The sequence below is a fragment of the Dermacentor andersoni genome, chromosome 4 (genome assembly GCF_023375885.2).
Source record: "Dermacentor andersoni chromosome 4, qqDerAnde1_hic_scaffold, whole genome shotgun sequence".
NCBI classification, from domain to species: domain Eukaryota; kingdom Metazoa; phylum Arthropoda; class Arachnida; order Ixodida; family Ixodidae; genus Dermacentor; species Dermacentor andersoni.
The window spans coordinates 215,265,623-215,293,216 of NC_092817.1; the positions used below are offsets into that span (position 1 = coordinate 215,265,623).

Genomic DNA, 27,594 nt, shown 5'->3' on the forward strand with positions numbered 1-27,594 from the left:
AGCTGGGCAACAAATGTCATCAAGCCCTGGCCCACCGCAGTGTCCGCAACTTGAAGCTTCTATGCAGCGAGCTATGCCGTCTGAGTTCGAGAGTAGTTATTTTTTAAAAGCAACAACAAACAACAATGTGACGTCTAATCCTGTAAAGTCAACTTGTACTCCTTTCTCACCTTCTCTCAGCTAACGCATGCGCAACAACCACAGAACCCTCGGGGGCGATGTTCAGGTGGCTGTACCCGGTTTGGAGGCAAACCGGATGTGACGTGAGCCAGTGGCGTACTCGCTGCCCCCAGATAGGTACTTGTACGCCTAGGGAAAGACGCTGCTAGGTGCTGCTGCTAAATCCCTGTGGTTTCTGCCGGCTCACGTAGGTTCATTCGCGTGGTCTTGTTACGCCTTGCTGGATCGTGTTCAGTCATGCCGTCCTTGCGCGGTGTCATTGTCGGCGAGTCAGGTCGAATTCTTAAATAGGTCGCGCCCGCGCCTAATAGCGTCCTCGATCACCTTGCCCCGGGGTTGCCCCGAAACCAGAATGGTGCGCTTTGCCCCGCCGTGGTGCCGCACTGCGGAGGGTGAACATCGAGGAAAAAACTGCACCCTGCGCAGAGTGCTTGCATGCAGCGCTACTTTGCCCCTGGCGCGCAAAACGTGCGCGAACACGCGCACGCGGATATTTTATTGTTTGCAGATGCTGAGCATCTGCGGCAAGCGCTCGAACCTTGTCAAACTGCGTGCTCCGACATACCTGGTTGCAAGCAAACACCAACGAATTTTATAATTAATCCTGACGACCCGTTCAATGAACCTGTCCACTTTCGGCCGCTCTTCACCACACTGTTTTTGGACGAGGTCGAGCAGAATGTCGTCTTCGCTGTCAGACGAACTTGAAGAATGCTCATCGATTGCGGCAACTAGCAGCGCTTCCTTTCTCATCGCCGACAAATCCACTAGCTAACTCCGTCAACTCCGTTGCAACGTACCGCAGCTATCGGGCCAGAGCGTCCGCGGTTCTGCAGTCGGCAGTACGCGCGCACGTCGCGCGTCCCGCAGTGCTTGCTGGGATTGCACTCCGCGCACCGCCGATTTTCTCGGTGCGAGACGGGGCAACGGAAAACCGCTCCAACAGGGTGCGCTTCCGGTGATCGAGGATGCTCAGTGCGCACCGGTGCGATTGATCGAGGATGAAAGTGCGCACCAAGGCGCCCCGGTGCGCGCCGGTGCGGGTGATCGAGGACGCTATAATTGAGTCTATGAAAGTCTGCACATTCAGTTTTGCTGGCTACAATGCAGTGTGGCTGGTGTGAGCTGTCTCCACGATGCGCTTCAAGCGTGTCGATTTCGCCGTTTTATGTTGGCGGAAACGACCTTGAAAGCAACATGGATCCACAAGAAATATGCGACAACATCAAGGTAAGTCTACTGAAATCACAAAATTCGAAACATTAACCGCTGATAGTTATGTTTTCTTTTAAATTTTAGGCCTTGATTGTTCAACGAGACGTGGCCCCCGTCGTGCTGGTTTTCAAGGTGCTCCCTCGCTGCCTAGAAGATGCTGATGCGGAACAGAAAATGCAAAAACGTCGCTTGCTCAACCACAAATTGACGGCTACGCTGAAGCGCATGCCGTGTCTGCGGAATTTGAACCCCGAGGTATGGACCCCCTTTTTCCAGCGGCATGCCGTTACATACCGTCCGGAACACGCTTGGCTTATTTTTGACTTGGTAAAAAATGTCTTACTTTTTCTCGCTGCTCGCTGCGGAAGAAATGCAGACCGTTTGTCGTAGTTGTGTCTCCATTACAGGGTGGCATTACTGCGGTGAACAAAGCAAGTGTTGCCGTACATACTGTGCGCACTTCACCCTTTGTTGGACGGTCGGAAAATATTGGTACCACTTTTCAGGGCAATTCGCTACTCTGCAGCGGTGTAGTGTAATTTCTACAATTGAACATTCCTGTGTAGATATATGTTTCTGAATCACGTTAAGTACAATTTTTCGTCCATTTCTTCGTCAAACAACGCGATAGAGCGATTGCGCAGATTGTTTACTTCCTTTTATACAATGCTTAGTCTATTCTATCACGTTCCTTCAAACCACCACAGCGGCAAATGGACTCTTTTGATCGAAATTCCGCGTTTTCATAATAGCTGAATTTTGGTGCGGTTAGGTGTCTAAATTTCTCGTGCCCACAGCTACCAAAACAGGTGATTAAATTATTAGCATCGCGAACAAATTGCATACCTACATATGAGAACTGCTACATATGAGCCCTCAAGAATTTTCAAGAAGCATCTTTTTTTAAGAACCCGTGTGATATTGGAAAGCCCTGATTGAGGATGCTCATACAAAGCATGCTGAGTAAGCATAGTGAAAACGTGCACAAACAATGTATAATGTACTGGGTACTCTGACTGCTTCTAATCACATTACAAGTGACCACGAGTAGGTAGAAACGGGCCTTGAGGCTGTATAGTGGGATGTAATATTCCCACTTTTTGCTATTACAGAATCGTAGTCAGCTTTAAGATTTTGCGTTATGTGAAAAAAAAGCACTTGTAATGTCTCGGACACAAAGCGGTCTGTTCTCTGCTTGCATCTTGAAAGGGTTAAGATGCACACACTAATCAAAGGTAAAACCATGTAGATAGTTTTTAGAACGAAATCCTCTTTGCCTCTTCCTTGCTCAGTGGGTGGTGGCTGCTGCAGTCCTGCCAATATTTGTCACTCTATGGCACTGGATATGTGCTGCTTGGCATGTGTCCAAATAGCAACTTGGAATCACCGGTTAAGTGCGGCTCAACATGTACCACTGGGTAGACAAGTAGAACAAGAGGCAAGAAATTAAGTATACAACAGGAAATTTAAGAAGTCAGCCACAGAGAAGTCGGAAAGCCAGCATCAAAAGCAACCAAGTATGGACAAAAATGAACTAAACGAGACCAGGACATGCATTGTGTGTAGAGCTATAGAAGTGAACGAGTGGTTACATTTTACTGAACATTACAAAGGCTTCACTTATAACCGATTTTCACATATGCATGGAATCTGCTAACTTTTCTGTGCAAAACTCTACCGGAAAGGATATATTGCATCCATCGGTGTTAATATATTTTCTAGCATATTTTCTTGTTTTCAGCCAACATACACATCCCCGTTAAATCATATAGATCACTGTAGATGGCTGCCACAAGCATATTACAAGAACTGTGAATTGGAAGCTGTTAGCTACCTGTGGCACGAAGTCATGCAAGGGTACATGTAGTCTTTGTGTGCACATTGACTTCATGTTTTACTAATTTGACTGGCTCCTATTGCACTCCGGCTGAATAGCAATAACACACAGGCCACTTTACGTTCGAGCTACTCGAAAGCCTGCGAAAGCTGAAGGTACATTCATAAAAGTTCATAAGTCCATGGCATTAGCGAAAAAAATTAAAACCTTTTCTGGTACAGCCGTGCGTTGTCGGAAGTGTCTCAAGGCATTGCAGTGATTGAAAAGGCACATATTGGCTGTACCACTTGGATTTCAGGGTGCATGCGTTGGCTGGATAAAAAACTACTATATCTTACCTCCAAACTTTTGCTCACGAGTGGAAAGCGCTGTTTCTGTTGTAAATAGATGTGGCTTGCACACAAGGCATGTGCATGCTAAGTGTCTTGGTAAAGAAAAGTAAAGGTATGCTGCATGAACGGAAGGTGCCGCAGCCACATAACCTGACCTTTGATCTTCATTATGCTCACAGATTGAAAGGATGGAACTAAGTAAGTGTCTTTTAAATGCTTGATTTCAGCCAGTTAAATTTGCCAACACGGGGATTAAAACCACTGGTGTCCATCTGCTGTTGGGCTGGACTCTCAATTTAGTGAGACTACTAACTACTACGTTCATTGGTGCTTACAGATATCAAGTCAGTTGTAGCTCGGCATTACTGTATTCCGTTTGTCACCAAAATGCTTGGGAACCACTTGAGATCCTTCGATGTCAGCATCCTCATAATCAGTGGGCACCCCATAAGAAAAATAGGTCAATTTTGGATGGTATCCTTGCAAGTGTGAGAAGGCTAGGCCACAGAAACTCGCGTTTCTGATTTGTGCACTATTCAGCCACGTTAAAATGTGAGGAGCCTAGACATATAAAAGACGAGGAGCAAGCAAATTGAATGCAGCTACCAAGCAAAAAATGTGGAAGTGTAAGCTGTTGATTTTGACTCTAAAGGCACGTTCACACCGAAGACGGAGCGGCTAAACCGGGCAAAGCTCTTCGCCAGGTGCATAAAAGCAGGCGTTAAACGAGGCGGCCAGCCCGATCGCTCGCGGACCACTTTTTTTTCCCGCCCGCCAGAGCTGTCCGCTTTGCCGTGGCCAATCAGAACACCAGACGACTGTGGCGTGGTGACGATGCTGGCGTGTGCGCGATAAGGATGGACGACCGGTGTCACGAGACGGCGACAAGTGCGCCACAAAAACGTTAGATGCTCCACCTCGGCGGTGCGGGCAGCCAGGCAAGCCGTCCAATATACGGGGTGTTTCAGCTAACTTGTGCCTAGGCTTTAAAAGAGAAAGACCGAAAGAAACTAGGCCTGCAGTACTCAAATGCAATCAATTCAGTAGACAACCCTTCTGAGCAACTTTAATACTTACGGCTCATTGAGAAACATTTAACTGCTTTATTTTTATGAAGATAGCTGCTGTGGTTATTTTTTCAGGACAAAAGAAAGTGCACAAAATCGAGATAAGTACCACGCAACTCGCTTTTCCTTCATTTTTGTGTCTCTTATGTTTTTGCTATGGCTCTTGCCACAGCAAAGTTGCTCTTGTGGTATTTTAGAAGGGTAATTTACTAATCACCTAGACGATGTCATTTCCTTCATTTGGTTGCACTGTGTGCATCAGTGCAATAAATGGGTCAAACGGCTTAATACGAAATGTTGCCAGGCCATCTTGGCACGACACTTGTGGATAACATTTTGGTGTGGCTTGGGCGCGACCGAAAGAGAGAAATTGACACATACAAGCACAAAGGCCAGGCACTGTTCTCTTGTGGCCTGCACAACCACTGGAATAGCAGCTAGTCTTATCAATTCATACTGAGTATCACAAGGTGGAACATTGCAAGAACTGTAGCTAGGTTGATGAGACAAGGCACTTACAGCTGCAGCTGAAACATGTGGTGTGATCAACATGTACAAGGTTACAATACTCTTCACCCTTTTTGTATTTAAGAATTTTTAAACTTTGCCCACAATCTGATTACAGCTTTACAGAGTTCCTTGGAAAATCCTCCCATGTACCTGCAATGTACATTGCCCATGCTCCTCGATGTGGCGTGCAAGCTGTGGAACAGTTGAAGAGGCAAAAAAAGGACCACTTTATAATAGGTTGCATGTAAATAAAGCTTATCGAACACAACCGCTTCGGCTTCCACTTTTGTCAAGACAATTGTCAGCAAAGAAATGGAGCAATTTCAGTAGGGCGATACTAATAAATAGTGCATAGAAATTCTTGGAAGCCCCGTCAGCTTTCTTGCTATTAACAGGCTGTGTTTGTGAGGTGGTTTAGGCAGGGAATGCCAATTCATGAGGGATGGTCATGGCCACCATGTTCAATGTATGTGCAGCATTAATCAGTTCTCTAGACCGAGTGCACTAATGTCATGGCAGGCCAGCACTTCGTCGCATGATACGTTTTCAAACCTCGCATGCTTTCTTTGGGGCTCTGAGAAAATTAATGAAGCATGAAACTAAAATCGGCATGTTGCAGTTTTCAATGCAACCATCACTGCATTTGTCCATTCTTGAAACAAATTTTATTGTACCAAATGCATGCAGAATAAATTTGTGGAATATCCGAAGTACATTTTGCTTGTTTTGGTCAAGCAGCGGGCAGAACAAAACCACAAAGTTCCAAAGCAGAAAGATAACACTTCTTTTGAAGTACACAACGAGTGCAAAACTTGCCGCCGATTAAATAAAGAAGGGAGCTGCTACACCATTTCTTGGTTCCTTGACCATTTATTTTTTCTTTTGTGGCTGATGTTTAAAAATCCTTGCTATAGCAAATGCAAAGACATCAAAAAATCAACGCACGACAGATATTGGTGCTATGGTGTAAAGTAATAAAGATATAATTTTGCATGCACATTATTTAGTCTGAAATAGAGAGATACAGCACAAACGTTACTCTTCAATCCCAACAAAAAATACGGAACTCGAGGGTTACGGATGAATCTTGAGGGCCTCGGATTCTGTAATGTGCAGCTATACTTAAGCACATAAGCATTTTTGGATTCTGCCTCTGCCTGGGTGCAGCTTTGTGACCTGGAATGAAAAGCCACAGCCATCGAGCTGCTGCAGCGGCGACATCACAGTAAAAGGTAATAGCGAAAAATTAAAACAATAATATGGCCATGCAATTTGCACATCAGATAGGTCACCTGAAGCTTCTATTTCCAATTTTTCTGGTGTTGCATAGAAGGACGAAAATTTTGAAAAGTGATAGTGTACGATTTTCATACATTACAATTATGCATATCTAGTTTTCTTTAACCATGCAGACATTTAGCAAAAGGTTTTGAGCACGGAGAGCCCGGCGTTGTTGCAAAGGAGTTTCTAGGTGAGGTGGACACACTTTGCTGCTAATAATGCGAGTTTCAGAAAATTAATTTTGAAAAATTCAGTCACTTTTTTATTAGTACCTTGGCGGCAGCCTTCTAAATGGCATATTTGGAGGCAGTCGCATGTGAATGCACACCCTTTCTATTTCAAAATCTCTAAAATTGCACTTATTTTGAAATATTCATTATCGCGCTCAATTGAGTACAATCAAAATTGGTGCATCCTCCTCCACATCAGGCGGCAGTGCCCTGTCAAGAAGTGTGGGACAAATCTTAAATGATAGCTTGACACGGCATACTGACGCACATGCTTGCCAGGCAAAGTGTGTCGTATCAGCAGCTACAATGACTGGCCAAGATGTTGTTTCAGACTTTTGTTTCAGACTTTCTCGAGCCTGGAGCCTGTTGTCGGGGGTGTTTCCATCTGATCAGATAGCGAGACCTTCTTTTCTGCGCTCCCAGCAAACTCGGTTCCAATATTGCCTCGATTTACCAGTGAAATTCAATGATGAATATCTTAAATTAGGTGCAACTTTCAGGATTTGTAAGAAATGAGAGTGCATTAAAAAAGACTGCCTCCAAATTTGTGGAGTTCCAAAATAGAGGAATTCTTCTGCAAGAATGCCACATTTGCCACGCTCGTAACTTTAAAACAAGAAAATCTGTATGGTTATAAAAGACACCCTGTGCGTATACAGTGTGCATTGGAGCATTTCATGCAACCAATATTCAAGCACCTTCTGTCTACAAAGAATTCATAAAGCAAATTTATGCACTAAGACTGGAATCAGTTACGAGCAATGGAAATGCGAACACTGGTCACATGCCAGGCATTGTGTTGCTGCTGTCTGCGTAGGGCCTATGAATAAAAACCACCTGTAACATTGCACAGTAAGCTACCAATTGCTATGTGTAGGAAGACTAACAGTTCTTTAAATGCAATTATGACCTAGACATTCTAAAGCTTTTCTAATAATGTACTTTTAGTGAACAAGTCCCCCAAACTTGAAGAACTCTGAAGCTATAATGCCATTATTATCTGAAAGATGCACTACACATTTTTTAACACAGTAAGGAAATATTCATAATCGACAATGCCACCATAGACGTGAGAGTCATATAATATTGCACTGCGTGCAGCAAGGATAGCACAATCTCGCACAAAAGATTAGTCTCTCCCGCAGCCTTTGAGGCCCCCTTTATTATGTCGCGCTTATGATGCCGTGACATGGTACGAAACCATGATGACGTAACTTATGATCGTGAGTTACTCTTGAACGAAAGCTTGTGCAAACATGCATATTCCTGCATTGTAACTCTGGAGTGCACTTACAGTAAGGACACTGTGAAAAGAAGAAAAATAAGGCCAGCAGCAGGAACCAGGCAGCCCAGTGCTATTTGCACCTTCTCGGCTGTTGTCGATTTAAGTCACCTTCGCTGCAGCAGAGTCGTGTTATGCGGCGAAGCATATTTAACATCATGCAGTGAAGCATATCTGAAGTTAAAGGGGACACTGTCACGGGGCCCCTGCTGGTGCTTATGGTTACCCGACACTATCAGCTTAAGTACCCATACTGTGACCTCTTCATGCATTTGGACAACACCAATCGCCATGTGAAAACCTCTGTGTTCACTGCTAATCTCGCTAAGAGCCTAAATTGTTTCCAAACTACAAATTTCACCAAGTGGCAAACTTGGCAATGCTTCTGGAACCTCATTCTAAAGTGGTTTAATACTACCAGGATGCTTCAATGTCAAACTGGATTAAGAACCTGGGATGAGATTGCGCAAGCTTCTAGCTTTCTGAATGTTTGCTTCACCTCCTACATTAGTGAGTAGGCAGTGTTCAATTGGCGCCCCCGCTTCACCAAGCAGACGACTGCTGACGAACGCACGGTGAAGGCGAATAATGAGAGCGCAAGTAAACATTCAGAATGCGAGAGCTCGCCCTTGGATTTAGAGAAAGGAAGGATAATTTCAACACCAAGGAACCCAGGTATGCGTTCAACAACAAAAGCTTCTGAAGGGGCCACTTCCACATCAGCACTGCGGAAAGACTCTGATGAGCTTATCAACCAAGAGAAATTTTCACTCGTGGCAGAAATTTTCACTGCCACAATCGCAGGTTCGAAGATATTTGCAGGATGACATTTTGGGCCAAAAAGAAGATCCATTTCAGCGATGGTATAAGCACGGTGCCCACTGTCGGCTCGGCTTGCGAAGAGCGACCTGCTGATACCAGACACTCTAAGACATCTTTCGATGTCTGAATCGATGGTGACATGCACTAGGTGTCACTGCTCTTCGAACATGTTGAGCTGTTGTCCTTGCTTCATGAAACATAATGTAACTACAGTTATGACATTGTCAAGAAAAAGTGTTGTATTAGAGAATTTTGTTAACCACAAAGCATAATATCCCTGTACATTATTTGCTATGCAGTAAACTATTTTGCACCTCTGGTTGGTGAAAAAAAAAGGATTTTTGCAATACCAATAGTATTCATATTCGAAAAATATTCGCTTCGCACTTAGGTTTCATTATTCGAATTAGCTTTGAAATTGAAAAATTGATAATTCCACACCCATAGTTTTTACTCAAATACCTGGAGCATAAGTCATTTGAGGACGTAACTTCAGGAATAGCAAAAGTATGCCACCAAAGAGTCAACACAGTTCAAATTTTTTTTACATTCTTTTACAATTGTTTCCTAATGTACATTACAGACTGCGTACATGTACAGACTGCGAAGGAGCGGAACACCAGTGTTGACGTCACTACGCCGCGGTTTCCGGGCTCCGCTCGCATCGTCAGCGTCAGCAGCAGCGCGCGGCGCTCGACGGGGGGCGGAGCTACAGCGCAATTTTAACCGACGATTGCGTCGCTCCTAAGTGAAAAATCCCCCCCAAAATTTTACCTTCATGGTTTATAAAGTTCCCGCATCCGTATATGAGCGTTTTATTGAATTCGACAGACTCTTCAGCTTCCCTTTAAGCCTCAATAATTGACTAAACTAAGCTTTGATAACAGCTGCATCCTTGGATCGAACGGTGCATGTTGTGGCCACTCTAGGGTAGCAGTTTAGGGGAAAGAATATCCGTTACTTAGGAATGCCACTTGGTGACCTTGTGCGGAGAAAGCCCGGCTGGAATTTACCATCTGAAGCGGCTGCACAATGGCTATCACTGGCTTTTTGGTGTTCTCGATGGCATCCACTTGTTTGAGAAGCTCGACCTCAATGACGTCTGACCACTGGCAGCACTTATTTCTGTTTATCACAGATGAAAATTGCCTATGACATTCAAGAAAGTGCTTTTGCCACATTCAAGAAAGTGGCTCTCCCCAAGTCAGTGTGGTCAGCATGTCTGGCATGCACTTTCATCTCCTTCGTCAGAGTGGAGTTACTATCCCAGATTAATGTGCTACAGAGATGACAGAGAGGTTGGGAAGAAGTTATGTGCCCAGACCGATAGAATGATAATATTTATGTCTATTGCAATTGAAAGCCATCTATTTGAGCACCCTGCACCACCAGAGAAATCCTAATGGCTTCCTTTTCTTTCATCTCATAATGTGGGCGGTAACACCCCATTAAATGGTCCCTAAGATGGTTTTTGTCAACCCTGAGGAAATCTCTCACAGAAAACTCGTAGACAGTCTTGATAAGTGTTGTCAGATTACTTTTCAATGTGTTCTTTATCATCACTGTGGTGATCGTAATTTCAATTCATGTGCATCTTTCACACAGTGTGCACTCCTTGCAGACATCTGTAACTAGTGGCAGTTTACCAGCATAATTGAAGGGAGAAAAAAAGAGCATGGCCACACCAACCACATCACTGCATGCGCATGCATCAGATGACATTGCGGAGCCTAATTCTATGTCAGTAGGAAATGCATGGCTGCTGTCGCTATTTCAAGTGCAAATATTTGTCCCACGGGTACAGAGAAGTCATTATGGTAACCACATAATTCAGGCAGCTTAGCGCTGGGCAACTGCAATATTTATGAAGCAGCACACTGCATTTAAAGCCAGGCACTGTCACACTTGTCTGGGGAAGTCGGTGCTTGTATACACAGGGGCTAGACCATTTCAAACCACAGTCACATTGGAACTCTGTCCACTCTCGTAGGGTGCATTTTCGGTGTAGTCACTGCCACTGCAGGAATAATTTTCTTGCAACTTCACAAACAGAAAATTGCAGCACTGTGCTCTGCAGTGCTTGGTGAAAAGGCAGAACAGCCATGAGCCTTCTCCTATCCACAATTCAGAAATCCGCCAATGCATAGATGGCTTACAGTGGCATCCCTACAGGCAGCACACACCACCTATACGCCGCCACTTAGAGTGCAACACACCGAGGGTCTCCATGCCTTTTTGTAAATGCTCAAATATACTACAGGACAGGATTTTTAGGGAATAAAGGCTGTTTCACGGTCCTCACATCTATGCTACGACAAAGCCAACTCCAACTGCACAGGTAGAAATTGCTGTGGAAAATTAGGTTTTACAGTTCCATGTACCATATTTTCTATACAGTACTATAGTCTGCAGGATCTAATTTGGGCTGAAAAAGCCCCTCTCACCAAGCACCATGGCAAATTTTAGTTACAGGTACATTGGAAGTTGTAAGATGCCGTCAAGGTCAAGGGAGCATTTTCTCAAACAAATATTTCTAATTAGTTCATTATTGAAGGATATGGAAGAAATTAAAATGTTGCATTTTCACGCTGCCAGGAGGCGAGTGCTAAAAGCAACGGCACTCAACCCCTTTGCCTCCAAGTGATCTTCCTTCTTCCTTCTTAATCTTCCCCCATGACGGAGCGAAGGGTTCACGTCACACTCGCATGACGAGCCCTGTCTTTTCTTTCCTTTTTTTTCTTCTCTTCCTTTTTTGCTGTGGGGCACACATCCAGGGATGGCATTTAACATTGGTTGGCTTACGAAAGTCACGTGCCATGGTTGGTGATATTGCAGGCAGCACGTTTTACATAGAGACATTTGTGCATGTAACCTTGACTCTGGCTGAAGCAGGGCTTCGTTGAGACCATGATGGCTTTTGTTTCAAATTTCAGCTGTTTTCCCACTGTGCATCATTTTGATAATTTGGAGACAGGATTGTTAGTGTGTGATCTACGCATTGCACTTGTCGGTTTGCAACTTCCAATCTTGGTGAGACGCCTTTTCAAATAACAATGTGCGACTGAACTTCCTGAAGGCATTTGCCTCCTATGTTCAAGGGAAGTAGCCCACATCCGCATACCTTATTCACAAATGTCGATTCTTTTTTTGCTGCTGCTCCGTATTAAAGATGGGAACTGTGGAAGTAGCGTGGGCTTGGTGGTCTGGAGCTTACCATTGGTTGTCGGATCGAACCGCTGGCACCAATTGTTACAAACTGTGCACCCAGGTGCTCAGGATCGTGCCGCTGACTGCATTTTGCAGCGGCTCATGAGTCCTGAGGGGGCCAGGCAGGAGATACGGCAACAATGCAACGAGTAACAATGAATGTTTACTTCACATTGTTACGGAGTGGTTAACTCTGCAAGTTTCCCGATGGAGAGCGACAGACATGCTAGTTTGCTCAAAAACTGAAGGCTGAAGTCCACTGGCGAAGACGTCCTTTATAGTGTTTGGAATACCCTCGCTCAAGAGAAGGAGAGAGAAAACACTCTCCACGCTGGCGGCCGCCGCTTGATACATGGAAGTGTTAAATGAATTTTCTAACCCCCACTGGCTCAGCAGAAGGAAAGGCACTGACGTGCACATACACACACACACACACACACAACGCTGGCACCTTCCCTGCCGAGGACGAAGAGAAAGAGCGAATGAACACACGAGGCTTAACCGTCACGCTTGCTGAAAGGAGACAGCACTGTGGAGACTACGCAGACATCAGGGTGTTGTGCAAGCCGTGGGTAAGAAGGCGAAAATGCCTGTACGAATGGTAAGGTATTTTTGCTATTGGGGCCTCCTAGGCGTTTTCCGATGGTTGCGGGCGGCTCGGCGTATTTAAAACGTCCAGCCTTTCGCTGTTGCTTTGGCGGCGCGACACAAATCGTTGACCACACAAGCCAGTCATAATATCAGTTAGACTAGTTCTTGTGCACGCTCAAGGACACTGAGCTTAAACGACGCCGTGAACGCTCTGTCTTTTCAGTGCTATTAGAACTGTTCTTGTATTTTCTGTGTCCACGAAGTCGATTATAAATCTCTTGTGCATTTTGCAACGTGGCCATATATATCCAAGCACTGAAACGCAGCCACATGATCAGAGTGAGCAGCATTCACTTGCATATCGTGAGTTGCCAGAATAAATTGAAAATATTGTGCTGCGACTATCATTACTGCGTCATGAAGCAACCAGAAATGACAGTACCATGCTTCACAATGCGACTTTCATTTCTCCCCTGGTGCGCTTGTACTTCTCTGGTCCCCTTTCCACTGTGTAGGGCTCCCAGAAAAGCTTTTCTCAGGACAGGGGATCATGCTGTGCGCTCAACCAGGTGGCACCCATCACCACAACATTGCCCCAATCAGTCACACCTTGTCATCTCTCATCCTGTCCAGTGACGTCCTTCACATTTCAAGGATGAAGGTTTAGCACTGTGCTTCCGATGACTCTCTTTAGAGCTCTGGGACAGTGCTTCCGCTGCAAGGGGTAATGCTACAGAACAGCGATTCCACTGACCCCAAGCAGGTACGCCATGTTTGAAGAGACAAAGATAAAACCTTGTGCAGGCTGTCCGACATGCATATACATCGTTTTCTGCGCCTCTTTCTAAGCAACAATACTTTCACTGGTGAACAGGAAGGCAGCCTCTCTTTCTTGTTTTTTCATTATCGTTTCTCAGTTTTACAAGGCCATGAAGGACAGGGTGCGTGTTTCCACACGGTGCGTGTGTTTCCACAGTGCTGATTTTCCACACGGTGCGTGTTTTAGGACTGCGTCCTAAAACACGCACCGTGTGGAAAATCAAGTACGCCTCCCATAGAGAAAATTGTAAAGAAGCTAAAGAATGATGAGCTTGAAATACTACAGGCAGATAAAGAAGGCGGTTTTCTTGTTCTGCCTAAAAACCTTATGAACCAGAAATCCATGCAAGCTATTATTAAGAATTTCAAAGCTGTTCCCTTCGACCCGAAAAAGCAAAAGAAGGCCGCCCTGAAGCTACTCAAAGACTTGCACCTAGACTCGTTACGGCAGCTTGTGAACAAAGCGGAGACGGAGTTCCTTGATGTTTTCTTCACTTGCAAGACACACAAGCCTGAATACCTTTTCAGGGTTATTGTGTCTGAGAAGACGTCATGGCGATGTCATGTAGGAAAAGTTCTGCAAGGCCATCTCAAGATGTTGCAGATAAATGACCCTTTCCTGGTAAGAAGCTCGGAAGAAGTTATCTCGGCCATAAATGAAGACCAGGGAACCGCACTAACCGCATTTTCAGTAGATGTAGAGGACTTATATTATTCTGTGCCGCGAGATGGTTTGATGTGCGCTGTGCGCGATAGGATAGAAGATTTCGGGGAAGTTAATTTTCAGAATTCTGTATGTGTCAACAGCAACAATTTTTTAGCGCTTATACACTTTTATCTTCATTCAACTGCTGTTAATTATGATGGCCAATTCTACATACAACGCACTGGCATCTGTATAGGATCAGCCATCGCCCCTATTTTATGTGACATTTTTTTATCCTCGGTTGACAATGTAATTTCTGCTAAGTTGGTAGACATGCCTGTAACGCGAGTGTTTAGATATGTTGACGGCTGCTTAATTGTTATGAAGAAAGATCCCTGTATGCATTTTCATGACGCGGTCGAAGAAATTTTGAACTTGTTCATCAACTCATCGGGAGGACTTAAGTTCACGTATGAATTGCCAATTAACAACCGTATTCAGTTTCTAGATATTAACCTCTGTTTTCTTTGGACGAGCACGTATGCTGGGGATATCATCCCAGATCTAAGAAAACCTTGTTGCGTTACGACAGCGCACACTCTAAATTGATTAAGAGAGGCGTAGCAACAACGTGCATTAAGGCAGCACTTAGTAAGTCATGTGAGCATGAGTGCGATCATAGTTTTTTAAATCACATATCGCGACTGCAGAACACAGGCTTTCCCAGTTCTGTGATCACTTCAGTATGCGAAGCCATTTTGCAGAAAGAGAAAAGAAGTTCCGATGCTTCCCAAGAAGAAAACAAAGACAAAAGACAAGCGCACGTGGTGCCATACCTACACAAGTTGTCTCACAATCTGAAGAAAGTTTCCAATAGACATAATATTAATTTGGTTTTTAGTGCCCCGTGTAAGTTGTCCTCGATATGCAATCGCATGAACAAGCGCGAAAGGCACCTGTGCACCATTAATCATAAAAGTCGTTTCACTGAGTGCAGGCGCAATGTCATCTATCAAATACCGCTCAGCTGTGGGAAATATTATATAGGTCAAACGGGACAGCGCTTCAATGAAAGAGCTTGTCAGCACAGCACTAACCTGAAGAATGGCTATGGGAGTCATTTAGCTGGACACTGTAACAAGTGTCAATGCACCCCCATATTTGAAAAGACAAAATTCATAGGGAAAGGAAATAGTAAGAAGGAAAGGGAAATAGTAGAGGCCTTTCATATAAGAAAGGAAGGCGATAAATGTGTAAGCACTCCTTCTCTTGCCTTGTCGGGAAAAGAAATCACATTTTTGGAAGAAAGATTAAAATGTTGATTTGCAGATGTTTTTTGCGACTGATGCGCGCATGCCTATGCTGAAGAAGGTATAAATGGCCGGTGAATTTCAAATAAACTTCCAGTTGGCAGTCAGCGCTTGTCTGTGGTATTTGTTTCCTTGTGTCCTCGTCTTTCTCGCGCTGTTTCACCTCAGTTCTACATTAGCAAAATGTGTGGTACTGATTACAGCGAACACACTCCCTCCATGTTCGTGCAACCGAATGTAAACATACTGAAACCTGAGGTGTACCTGAGGAGTGTAGCATTGTGTTGCTTGCCAACAGCCCATAGGACAGGAAAGGCAAATCCCTGTGCATGCTTATTTCGGCAAACTGGCATAACAGATGTATTGCGAGTGCAATATGTGACTAAAGCACGTGCTGCGTCTTTGTCACCATAGCTTGAGCTTGGTGAGAATCAAGTGGTTTGATAAATGTACAACAGAGTCAGCTATGGTGGGACAGTTCTTAGAAACTTCACAGCATGCCCGTCTGCCTCTACAATGTAAAAAAAAAAAAATGGCTTTGATCCAAGAGCCAGATCTTTCTAACCGGGCAACATTCATGCGCCAGCTTTGTCAGTTTTTTGATGCTCCCACTACTTGTGCTGAGGTCGCGAGAAAAGCCCGGAGAGAGTATACAATTCGAGAATCATGTACCTCTTACATTGGGGATGTCCTTGCACTGTGCTAACGCATGAACACCACCACGTCTCAAAATGATCGAATGCGACATATTAAAGGCACAAACACTGTTACCTTATAGGTCCTTGGTATGAGAACCCCAGCACCTCCCCCCTTCTAAGAAACCGCTTTATTCTTGCCGAGCTAGAACTATGGCGAGGAAGAAGCGACACACACTACGACAGGATGAGGAAGATGAAGGAAAGTCACATTGCGCTCACAATATCACTAACGTGGTAGTTTCCCAAAGGAAGCGGTCACACCATTGCGTATAAAGTGTATGCACAGGGATTCTCATATGTCTTCCCTGTTCAGGGGACTGGTGGCAAGCACCACACAGCAGCACTGGTCAGCTGCATTCCCATTAAATTCTTAAGAATTGAGAAAAGGCCGATTCAACACCAAGGAACGAGCTGACACCCTTGCCAACAAACCTGTTGAACTGGCATTAAGCTTCAGATATTTGCGGCCACACGTAGGTAAACCAATGGCCAAGGTTCTGACTGGTGTTGTAGAAGTCGCGGGGCGCTTTTTTCGTTGCGACGACAGATCGGATACATTTACAAGTACTGCTCCAGGAGGGCACATGTAACCGGCAAATAGAGGCCTCAGGAGAGCATTAGATTATAATCAAGGAGGCGGCAGGGTACCCAAGGGGCATCGGAGGGATCAAAACTGGAAGCAGGTTATGTTGCCCCAACCCACGGACCACCCTGACTCCAGCTTTGTCCGCGAAAGCGGACAGCTGATCTTAAAATGCGTCAGAAACTTCGGAAAGTACGACTTACACACAGCCTACAGACATCATAAATATACTACTACTAGCACGCGGAGGCCTCGGCGAGCCCCAACCCATGGACGAGTCCGGGTTCTAGCTCTGGTGTCCCCGTTACCGATTTGGTGTCCTGGAGACGCCGCGAATAATATGAAATAGTAACACGTTGTTACTAGTAAAAAACACGATTTAAGCCGCTAACGCTACGTTCAGCACTGCCGCGCCCAACAACTTCTACAACGCCTGTGAGAACTTCGCCAGTCAATGGTTGTTCTTGGCAATAGTTAGAACTTGTGAATTTTGTGTACCGTTCATGCTTAACTTTGTAGTGCACTGTGGCTTAGTGAAGCACTACGCTTGCGTGTAGCATACGTACACATCTTACCTGATAGACGGTGAATGGGGTCTTGTACAAATATCCGCTGAAGAAGAAAAGACTACACCTTCACATGTGCTAAAACACATGCCAAACTTGAAAAAACAGACGTACAGTCGCGTTCATAAATTTGGAGACCATGCGAGCCCGTGGCAATGTGCATGCGCGCGCCGTCTGGCGGCTCGGTGCCTGCTGTCGAGAGTATCGCAGTGCGCATGCGCGTTCAAACTATCTCGCCGGCCTGCTCGCTCGCTCGCTGCGCACCCGCGAGCGCGCCGTTCACAGGAATTTGCAGCCGCCGCCGCCAGTAGCGTTCGCGAAGCAGCGGCGCTATTAGCGGCGCGGCATCTTCGATCCCCTTGGTCCGACCTCGGCGACGTTTTTCAACTACGGAAGCGCCTGCTTTCCCCGCTTCTGTCACGGCTGTCTGGCCGATACCACGATGCAAGATATCTACTCTTTAGGTGTAAACGCGCGCATCGATGGCAGCGGATACCTATCAGCGGTACGACGCAACAGAAAGACAGAAGATGTTTCATTTGTTGTATGTCCCGTTGGTATGGCAATGGCACGTCGCGGGAAATTCGAAGTTATTGAGTGACGCGCGCAAGTATAACTATACATATATATATATATATATATATATATATATATATATATATATATATATATATATATATATATATATATATATATATATATATATATATACATATTTATAGGTCACCATGGTGAGGGAAGATGGTGGGAGAGAGGGCATTGCCGGGCTAATGAGCAGATACGGCGACGCGTCGCCGCCTACAGACGCCGTTCTCTGGTTGGTTGTATTGTGCGCGCGTTCCTTGTCTGCACAAGCCACCACCTGCGTTCTAACTGAAGTTGCGTTGTCCCACGAATAGGTATCCGCTGCCGTCACCGGGCCGATAGAAGCGCGCCGTTGCAACTTTAGCTGGTCAGTCGTGTCTCAGCAAGACGAGAAGATTCCCCACCTAAGGAGTAAATATCTTGCACCGTGGCCGATACACACCACTCGTGCTTTCTGCGGAGCGGGGCGTTCCCGGCACAGAGTGCTCTCGTCGGCAGAATGGCACGTTCCAAGAAGCGCTACTCATTGTCAGGCTTTCACGCTGCTATGCTCAGTTAGTTCCACTGAGTTATCGCGCCTCCCTATTGGCGGACACAGACGTTGTTTGAGAAGTCTTATATTGTGAAAGTGTATAAGCGCATTTTGCGTATTGCCGCTTAGTCTCTGCAAGCATGCCGCCAGCTGGACAGAGCGCGAAACGAACAAAGATCTCCGATCGCGCCCCTGGTGACAACCAACGCAAATTACGATAATTGGCCCGCGCGCCGGTGCGCCGCAAGCGAACACGCAGGCCAGCAAGATAGGATGAACGCGCATGCGCACTGCGACACTCTCGACAGCAGGCACCAAGCCGCCAGACGGCGCGCGCATGCACAAGGCCATGGGCTCGCATGTTCTCCAAATTTATGAACGCGACTGTACAATGAACCTCCACACGTTAAAATAGCAAAAGCATCACTTAAAAGGCGAAAGCTATTGAAAACTTTGCAAGCGCCATGGCAAGCGCAAATCCGCCATTGCTGCTGATATTGATGTTGATCAGGCTGTCCCCTTGCGATCTTGTCGGCAAGCGCGTCGAAGCGCGTTTCTTTATTCTATGGAAGCGCAATTGGCGCAATGTAGCCAAATAAATAAAGAAAACTGTGCATCAACTCCAAATAACCACACGCAAAAGAAAATCGTCGGGATCCTATATAACGACGTTTCCAACCACTTGACCGATATTTCATACAGCTCGTTGCATTAATTAAAATACCTGCAGTGCATTGTTTTCATAACGCGCAAAAAAAATTCTGCGCTTAAGCTTACGCGCATAAACACGCGGCGCAAATTCGTAGAACACCACCAGTGCAGCCCCCCACCCCCCAAGAAAATATATAAAAGACTAGTCAATAATTATAGCATATAATTATAACGTGAGCGTCGGCGCAATCAACGGAGAATTCAATTCTATTTGTTATAGAAAATCAAATGCAATGCAGTAAAGCTTCCTGGAGTCTAAAAAAAATCTGCCTTGAAACTTGACGTGGTGACACGGCAAATTGTGGGTATACGATTGAAAATAATTGCTACAGTGGGTTCGTGTATGAGTAACCTTCTCAAAAGGAGTTTCAAGTGTTTCCATGGTATGGCAAGCTTATATCTTGATTCATCAAGTTTTTTTTATTCATATTGGTCATTTATGTTTAAAAAGCGAATTGGAAATCCCAATGGTTTTGTTTTTTACCGGGGAACACAGAGTTGAGCCACTGTTTTGAAACAAACTTTTATTTAAAGGTAGTTACAAGTAACACCGACACCCTCGCTCATGACAAAACAACGTTCACTCGCTGTGTCCAGACACTTGGTTCAAGTTGCATGTAATGCTTCATCTCCAAGCTTTGCGTGGTTTCTTAAAGGCATTGTGAAATCTACACGGTGTTTTTATTTTACACCTCCTCATCTCATAGCACAACATCTGAAATGCGTGAACAAGAAGAATCAGGCCAGCACATATTCACAGAAACGAACTCTTCACAGTGCAGTTGACGAGTGCAAAAATTACAGCAGAAACTGTCAGTCACATGATATGAGCAAAACATAACTGTTCTTTTTGCGGGAAAGCCTCAGTCCCATGCCGACATTAACCCATATGGTGGTCATCACTGCCAATGTTTGAAAGATTTTCATAAAATAGAGACTGAATGTCTGGAGTATTTATCGTAAGGGAAGTAGAAACTCGCACGTCTTCTAAACAGCCCTTTGCAGTGCTAAATGTATGCTGGCTATTGATAGTAATAAATAGTATGACTGTTACAACTGTTAAACAAGACAAAAGCTCACAGGAATATGAAGGCTTGAAGTGATAAACAGTGTTTGGAGGGGGAATGTAGCTGGAGTGAACCTTTTGACAAAGATTTGTCTTCGTCAGTGCCGCAATTAAGTTCGGCACAGCAATCTTTATGCACGCTTAGCTCACTTTCCCACACCCTCAATGTAGGATGAAGAGGAGAATAAGATAGTGCGTAGAATAAAGTTGAAGTGTACAAAAGAAATGGAGAGACAGTGAAAGAGAAGGTAGGAGCACTGTTGTAGATTATTCTTCCAAGGTTACTCTTCCAAAAGAAAAAAAGAAAAATATTAAATGTGTAAGGAAGCATTGCCAATTGTTATTATGCCTACTCAAGTAAGAGATGCACCATAAGGGATGCAATATAAAACTGATCTGATATGTAGAGTGGCCTAAAGCTTTCTGCATAGTCTTTACAATCATTATGACACTATCTGCTGCAGCCAAATATGCAGAAGCTTTAATTGAGTGCTCATGACCAGAGCAACTTATCCAGACTGCACACAATACCACTGCATATGCCCTCTATTTTGGTAATCTGAAAAATAAAAGTTTATTCAAATGGGCAATAAGAACATCACATGGAACACAAAATCTAGATCGAATTATGAGGCATGCCACAGTGCGGGACTCAGTATTATTTTTGACCACCTTGGGTTTTGTGATGTGCACTTAAATTCAACTACACGCTTTTTTTTCATTTCACCACCACTGAAATGCAGCCACCTTTGCTGGGATTGAACCCGCAAGCTCGAGCTCAGCAGTGCAACATCATAACTACTGCGCTACTGAGTGTTTACACAAATTTATAAGTAGCAAAACACATTGGAGGCTTTTGCACACTGAAACACTACACACCATCCAATGCACTTCCTTACATCTATGTACAGACATACTTACCAGCGGCTCATATGACAAGCATGGAGGCGTGCTCTAACACACTACCATCCAACAGCTGCCACATACCAGAGATGACCACTGGGTCTGTACCTATTTTCACAGAACACTTACCAGCAGCTCATACAACAAACATGGAGGCATCACTCGTGCTCTAACAGACATACCATCCAGCTGTGACATATGGCTGCACACCACAGACAAAAACAGACGGGCTAATCATCAGAGACCACATGTCATGATTTGTTAACATGCGAGCCCTCAACCTGCTTCAATAAGGCATGACAGCACAGCACTACTGCACCACTTCTCTCTTCCTAACTGCACTGGAGGCTTGTTACCAGTAATCGTGCCCTGCTGACGTGGTTATCTCTTCAGTTTCTATGTTGCTGTCCCTAAGCTGTTATTTAAGGACTTCGTTTTGGGCTTCAGTGGGCCTTGAAAGGCTAGATGATGGCTGCGACAATCTAGGGTTTTTTTAGAGTGAAATCTTAACAGGTACACAACATTTTTATTGGCTGGTTCATTTGATGGTCTGGCATCTTTCTTTTTGGGTCACTTTCACTTTCAACAAGCATGAAAACTGGCTCAAACAAATTTTTTGCCTTCTCAGCCACACCCTCAGAGACTTCACCATCTGATATTGCCTGTCTGACTAAGTCCATTTTTGCTCTTAAGAGTGTTGAGCTTGACACTGCTTTGGCTGCTTCCAGCTTTGTTATACTCTGTACAATGTGCAATGCCCGACTTGCCTCGCATGCTTCTTCGGGTGAGCTCTCATGGGCCTTGTTGCTGCTAGTTGGATTAGCGATGACCACACAGTGAATGTGCTTGCACACTGTAAAGTGTATAAGATGGTCATAGCAAGTGCACATGTAAGTATGCACACACACTGCGCATTCCTTGCACCTCAAAGGACAGCAAGCACCATCTCCCACTTTTTGACACTTTATATGAGAGCCCTTTAATAGACTGAGATGGCACAGTCCATATGCCATCTTCATTTAATTTGGCACAAGCTGCCACTTCACTGCCAGACCTGTGGTTTTTCTGAATTGTGCTCAGCTTCTTACCCTTTGCCCCTTTCATCATCTGGATAGCCCTTTTCATAAAAAATGATTTGTCAAGTCCATGAGGGCAGAAATTAGTTTGTCACAATGCTTATTCTGTTTTATCTCCAGCGTAGTATGCTTTAACATCCTGTGCTCGCTCTCAAGATGCATGTTAGTGTTGGCAGCTGCTCTAGTCCTAAAGCAATAGGCCCACTCGTGCAGCCTAACTGCATAGTGGTCTTTGAAGTACTTCAGGCAGTCCCTCAGTTTTTCTTCCTCACTAGAAAGGAATTGCTTAAAGGGCCCCTGAAACGGTTCGGACAAATTTTGTAGACGCGTAGGGTACAGCTTAAGTAGAACATTCACACCACAATTTAAGTGAAGCGTTACGTATTAGTGGAGCTACAAGCGATTAGAAGTTACCCTCCTCCCTAGTCATGCTTTTACTCCTCAACTCGTTCGCCGAGCGATCGGGGTTAAGCTCCGCCTTCACTGGTTTCGCGTCACGATGCGACGTCACATCGTCCACTTCCGGTTGTTTTGGAGCCCGCCCCCGCCCGCGTGAAACCTCTCCGCTAGCCGCTTGGCCGTCGACCCCAAGCGAGAGCTATCGAAGCAGCGTGCGTTGTGAGCATTCTGTCGTAGCGCCGAGCGTGTCTGGTTACTGCTACTGTGTATGGTTGAGCTCTGTGCCACCAGGTGGCCGCACCGTGCATACCATTCGCATTTGCGATTCTGCTCATCCCCTGAAACGACACGCAAGGGGGCGCGACCAGGCCCTGCCCCCTTGCCACGGAGGAAGGAAACTAAGGAGAGGCCCTACCCCCTCCGCGCGCTAGGAGAAAAGTGTGGCGGAAATGACGTAGTAGGTTCTCATTTTTTTGCTGCTGTTTTATTTTTTTTTGTTGTATGGCCACGCCTTTTGGGCCACAATGGCGGCGTTGTTATGGTTTTGAGCGCTCACACGTGTTGCTCTGGTAGGTTTCGGGCCGTGGCAAAGGCGCTGAGGGGGCGGGTTTGCGTTAGTCACCGTGTCTTGTTGCGCTGTGTTACCTGCACCGTGCTCTGCCAGGTGTTGCGCGAGCGCGTGCGCTCCGCGCGCGACACCACGCGCAGCGCGGCGTGGTTTCGCGAAAGATGTAAACAAGAGAGGAGGGTGGCCCAAAAGGCGGAGCATCGCCATGAGCAACGCCAAATTCCGGCTTCACTTTTGCTTCACAAAGAGTGACGTCAGGGCCTCTCCTTAGTTTCCTTCCTCCGTGCCCCTTGGGCTTGCGTTTACCCTAATACCGGACTCGCGAAACGCTATTGCGTTAGTAATCTTCCGGTGTAAAGTGACGGCCACAAACGCGCAAACCCTGGCGCCGATCGGATAGCGGCAGTCCGATGCGCAGCAGCCAGCTCGCTCGTATGCTGCCTTGCAGAGGGACACGATGTCGCAGCTTGACATATTGCCAGTCGCTACGTTTGCAGTCCACAAAGCAACAAAGTCGAATCATAGTGCTCGCGAAAAGGCTGAGACCGACTCTGACCGCGGAGCTCTCGTCAAAATAGAGTACGTTGTAACACAAGCAGACGACACTTGCTGTGTGCCGGAAGTGCTTAATTGTATTGAAAAATCGTTCTTGTGCATTCTCTTTATGTTACTTTCTGTTTATAAAAACAAATGAACTAACATTCCAACTATTACGAAGATCATTTGTTTACCATAAAGTTGGAAAAATTATTGATCACGCGCCCTGGTCAGCCAATCGGATAGCTCGCCCCACTGACGTCATATGGGCGATTTTCGTCATATGGGTAGGGGCGGCTTAAAATTCCGCCGAGCAGCGTGCTCCGATCGGCAGCGATGTGCATTTTTAAAACCTTATAATAAATTACACGCTTTACGCGGAGCACTTAGATGTGTCAATTAATGATCAGAAGGACCTACTCTAACGACTCAGTACGTTTGTAGAAAATCGTCAAAATCGTTTCAGGGTCCCTTTAAAATAATCTTCAAATGCCTTTTCCACGAGGAACTCTAAGAGTAGCCACACACTATGGTAAACATGTGGCCTTAGCTGTTTCTCTACACACTCGAGTATATTCTTACGCCAATTGTTATCTACATGCCAGGCACAGAGAAGTTTCTGTTTTGCGGCACCCATGACCCTGGACCATGCTTTGTAGAATTGCGAGGCATCATCAGATATCAATGTCTTAGCGGCCACTTTTTTGGCGATGACCGACTCCAGATATTTGAAGAATGCTGTCCAAGTTTGCTCGTTCATCCTGTTGCAGATGAAATAAGCTATAGCTACACCTTATATATCCTACTTTATCTAGCACCAGAAGAGTGGTCAGCTCAAACTGGTACTCTGTAGTTCCATGTGATGATTTGGCAGTGGCAGTTGCGGCAATAGTGCAACGCCTAAATTCCGCGCTTGTACTTTCAGGAACCGTACCATCGACTGGGCGGCCTTCGCTCAGGATTTATCAAGTTTTCCAGTGCTGATTTCTGGACGCGGCAGGCGAGCTTGTTTGGGCTGAGCACGTGCTGCAAATTTATCGACGGTGACAGCTGCGGCTGCGTGGACTACAGCTGCGATCTACCTCCAAGGGCATATAAGGAAGCTTCAGCAGCGTCTCGGATCGTTTGGCAGTGGCAGTTGCGGCAAAAGCGCAACGCCTAAACTCCGCGCTTGTACTTTCAGGTTGGTTGTTTGCATTTTTGTTTTAGCTGCTTCAACTTTGTTTAGCCGCAACTGCTGCCATTTTCTTGTCACTTTTATTTTCTTGAATATTTTTTTTGCTTGCCCACACGTTTGTTACGTCATGCCTACAGGTCAAGAACTTGCCAAAAAAATTGAACAACTGGAACAACATTTCAACAATAGAGTGGAATTCCTTACGTTAGAAATGGGCTGTAAGATCAAACAGAAATTGAACGACTTTGGTCTGTCTGAAAATGCCTCGCTTCGCGATAGCATTGACTTTATGAGCAACTTGTTTGATGAGTTCAGAGCCAAGCAGGATGAATTGATGACTTCGAACAAGTCCTTATTGGCCCAAAATGAAATGCTTGTGAAACGGCTGGCTGATTTGGAGCAATATTCTAGGCTGAACAGCATTGAAGTTAAAGGAATCCCTCTGACAAAGGGGGAGGACTGCCGAGCCATTCTGAAGCGTATGGGCGACGTCATCGAGTGTCCTGTATCTGAAACTGACATTGAGACAGTTCATCGTGTTCCGTCCAATTCATCCGATCAACATTTAATTGCTCGCTTTGTTTCAAGAGACAAGAAAAATGAATTTGTAAAGAGAGCCCGCAAGGCTCGGCTCCGTGTGAGCCACCTTGGGTTTTCTGGCACAAACGACACGGCTGTTTACGTGAACGACCATTTGACAATCAGTAATAAAATGCTGTTTGCCAAAGCACTTGCCCTGAAAAAGGCAAAAAAGTGGCAGTACCTCTGGACTGAAAACAGCCAGATCAAAGCTCGGAAAGCTACTGATAGCAGGGTGTTCCGTATTTCAGCCGAGTCGGATCTGCGCATATTCACGTAAGAGTGCCTATTGTGCTGATAACACGTGCCTGGTCACTTTTTCATCGCTATGTCCCTTACGTATTCTCGTGAACTTCGTTCTTTACTTTGTCACACTAATCCTTCACTGATTCATTTCAACGCACGCAGTCTACGAAAGAATCACGAGGGGATAAATAATTTTTTATCTTTGCTTGATCATGATTTCTCTTTTATTTGTGTTTCCGAAACGTGGCTTTCTAGTGATTATAGTAACATGTATGGGTTTCATTCTTACAGTCCTGAATAGTGTCACCGTTTAAACAGTAGGCATGGTGGGGCTGCCATCTTTGTTTCTCCGCGCATCAGTTACACTCGCCGAAATGATTTAAACTTTCACGTCGATTGCTGCGAAACGGTATGGGTGGAAACTAACGAGCCCATCGAGGCATGTAGCACTAAAAGGTTTGTTCTCGGTTGTGTTTATAGGTCACCAGGTTCTAACGTTTCGGATTTCATCTATGCTCTTGATAACGTACTTAAGAAACTGCTATCGGAAAATAAGAGTGTAATGATTGTAGGAGATATAAACATCAACTTGCTGGATGTTAATTCTAGCTTGTATACAGCCTACACTGACTGCTTCAGTGGCTACGGCCTTGAATCCCTCATTACATCGCCTACAAGATGTGTTGGTGAGGGTTCTCATTCACTAATTGATCATGTTTTAACCAACCTAGACGTACCCATTTCGGCGGGCGTTGTCAACACTGACCTCACTGATCACTTCCCGGTTTTTGCAATCTTTGAAACACGTTTGGCCAACATTGCCACCTCTTACTTCGCTACAGTACTCGACACAGATAAATTAATTTCTACCATTAGCTCCACTGACTGGTCAGATCTGAATTTTATTGAAGACCCCGTAGAAGCTCTTAATGTCTTCTGCAATTTATTCCCTAAAGCTTGTGGGGATCGCACGCGCATCCCGATATCTCCGGAGCGGCCACGCGGTTATCACGCGATAATCACGTGCTCGCTCGCGGAGGGTAGCTGGGGAGAGGGCACCTTCGCCGCTCCCGTGCTCTTCGCGCCTGGCCGCGACGCTGCAGCCAAGGCACCCCGTTCCCTCCTTTCCCTTTCTTGGAACCGGGGAGTCTCCCTCTCCGCCGCTCGGGCAGAAGCGCTATTCCCCCGATGCACCGTTGTCTTTCGGCTGAGGAGCTTGCGACAGGCCGCATCTCAATTCAGCCGCTGAGACCGCCGCACGCCGTCCCCCTGTTGCGCCCGGCCTTTGTGTGCGACTGACCACCCCAGGGCCCGAGCGCGGATCCACTCTGGGTGAGCTGAACTCTTATCAGCCTCTTTTGTGGTTCCCACATTGTGCGGTTTGTTTCACCCCAGACGTGCGGAATGCTCCGCCGCTGTGGTTTTGTTTTGTGTTGTATTTGTATGTGTTGTTGCTGTTGTTGCCACTTGGTACGTTTGTACGCTAAGGTGAATAAACACCTTAGGTCGAGACTCACCCTGTCCCCCCTGGCCTGAACCCGCCGTGGTCGCAACTCACTGCGAACCGCGGGTTAGGGGTCACAGCTCTGACTGTTAGGGCTGCTGCGAAAGTGCTAGGGAGCGACTGCCGCTCCGCTGGCGCTGTGCGATCCAGAGAAGGGTCAAGTGCGCACGCGCGAACTTGAGTAATACCCCTATAAGCTATCAGTACTTGCTCTCGAACTGTGCGCTGTAAAAAATCGATTTAAACGCCCGAATAATCCATGCATGTCAGATGGTCTGCTGAAAAGTTTGCGCAAAAAAGATAATTTGTATAAGAAGACTAAAAGACAACCATTTAACTGTTCTCTGAGAAATCGGTACAAAATATACTGCAACGTTCTTAACAGGACTCTCAGAGAAGCCAAAAGGCTTTACTATGAAACATCATTCTTGCAGAATAAAAACAACCCTAAAAACAATGGCAGTTGCTGAATGACTTTTTCAACAATGCGCCGCCTAAGTTTATCTCTAAAATTGTACGCGACAATCTTACTTTT

General features: G+C 45.6%; 1 long non-coding RNA gene across 1 annotated transcript; it reads left to right on the plus strand.

The window, feature by feature from the left end:
- Window positions 1-217: 217 nt before the first annotated feature.
- LOC129386640 (uncharacterized) lies at window positions 218-5,442 on the plus strand. The gene is made up of 3 exons (XR_011893736.1): window positions 218-1,410; window positions 1,480-1,650; window positions 5,257-5,442. It is a non-coding gene; the product is annotated as an uncharacterized lncRNA (long non-coding RNA).
- Window positions 5,443-27,594: the final 22,152 nt, after the last annotated feature.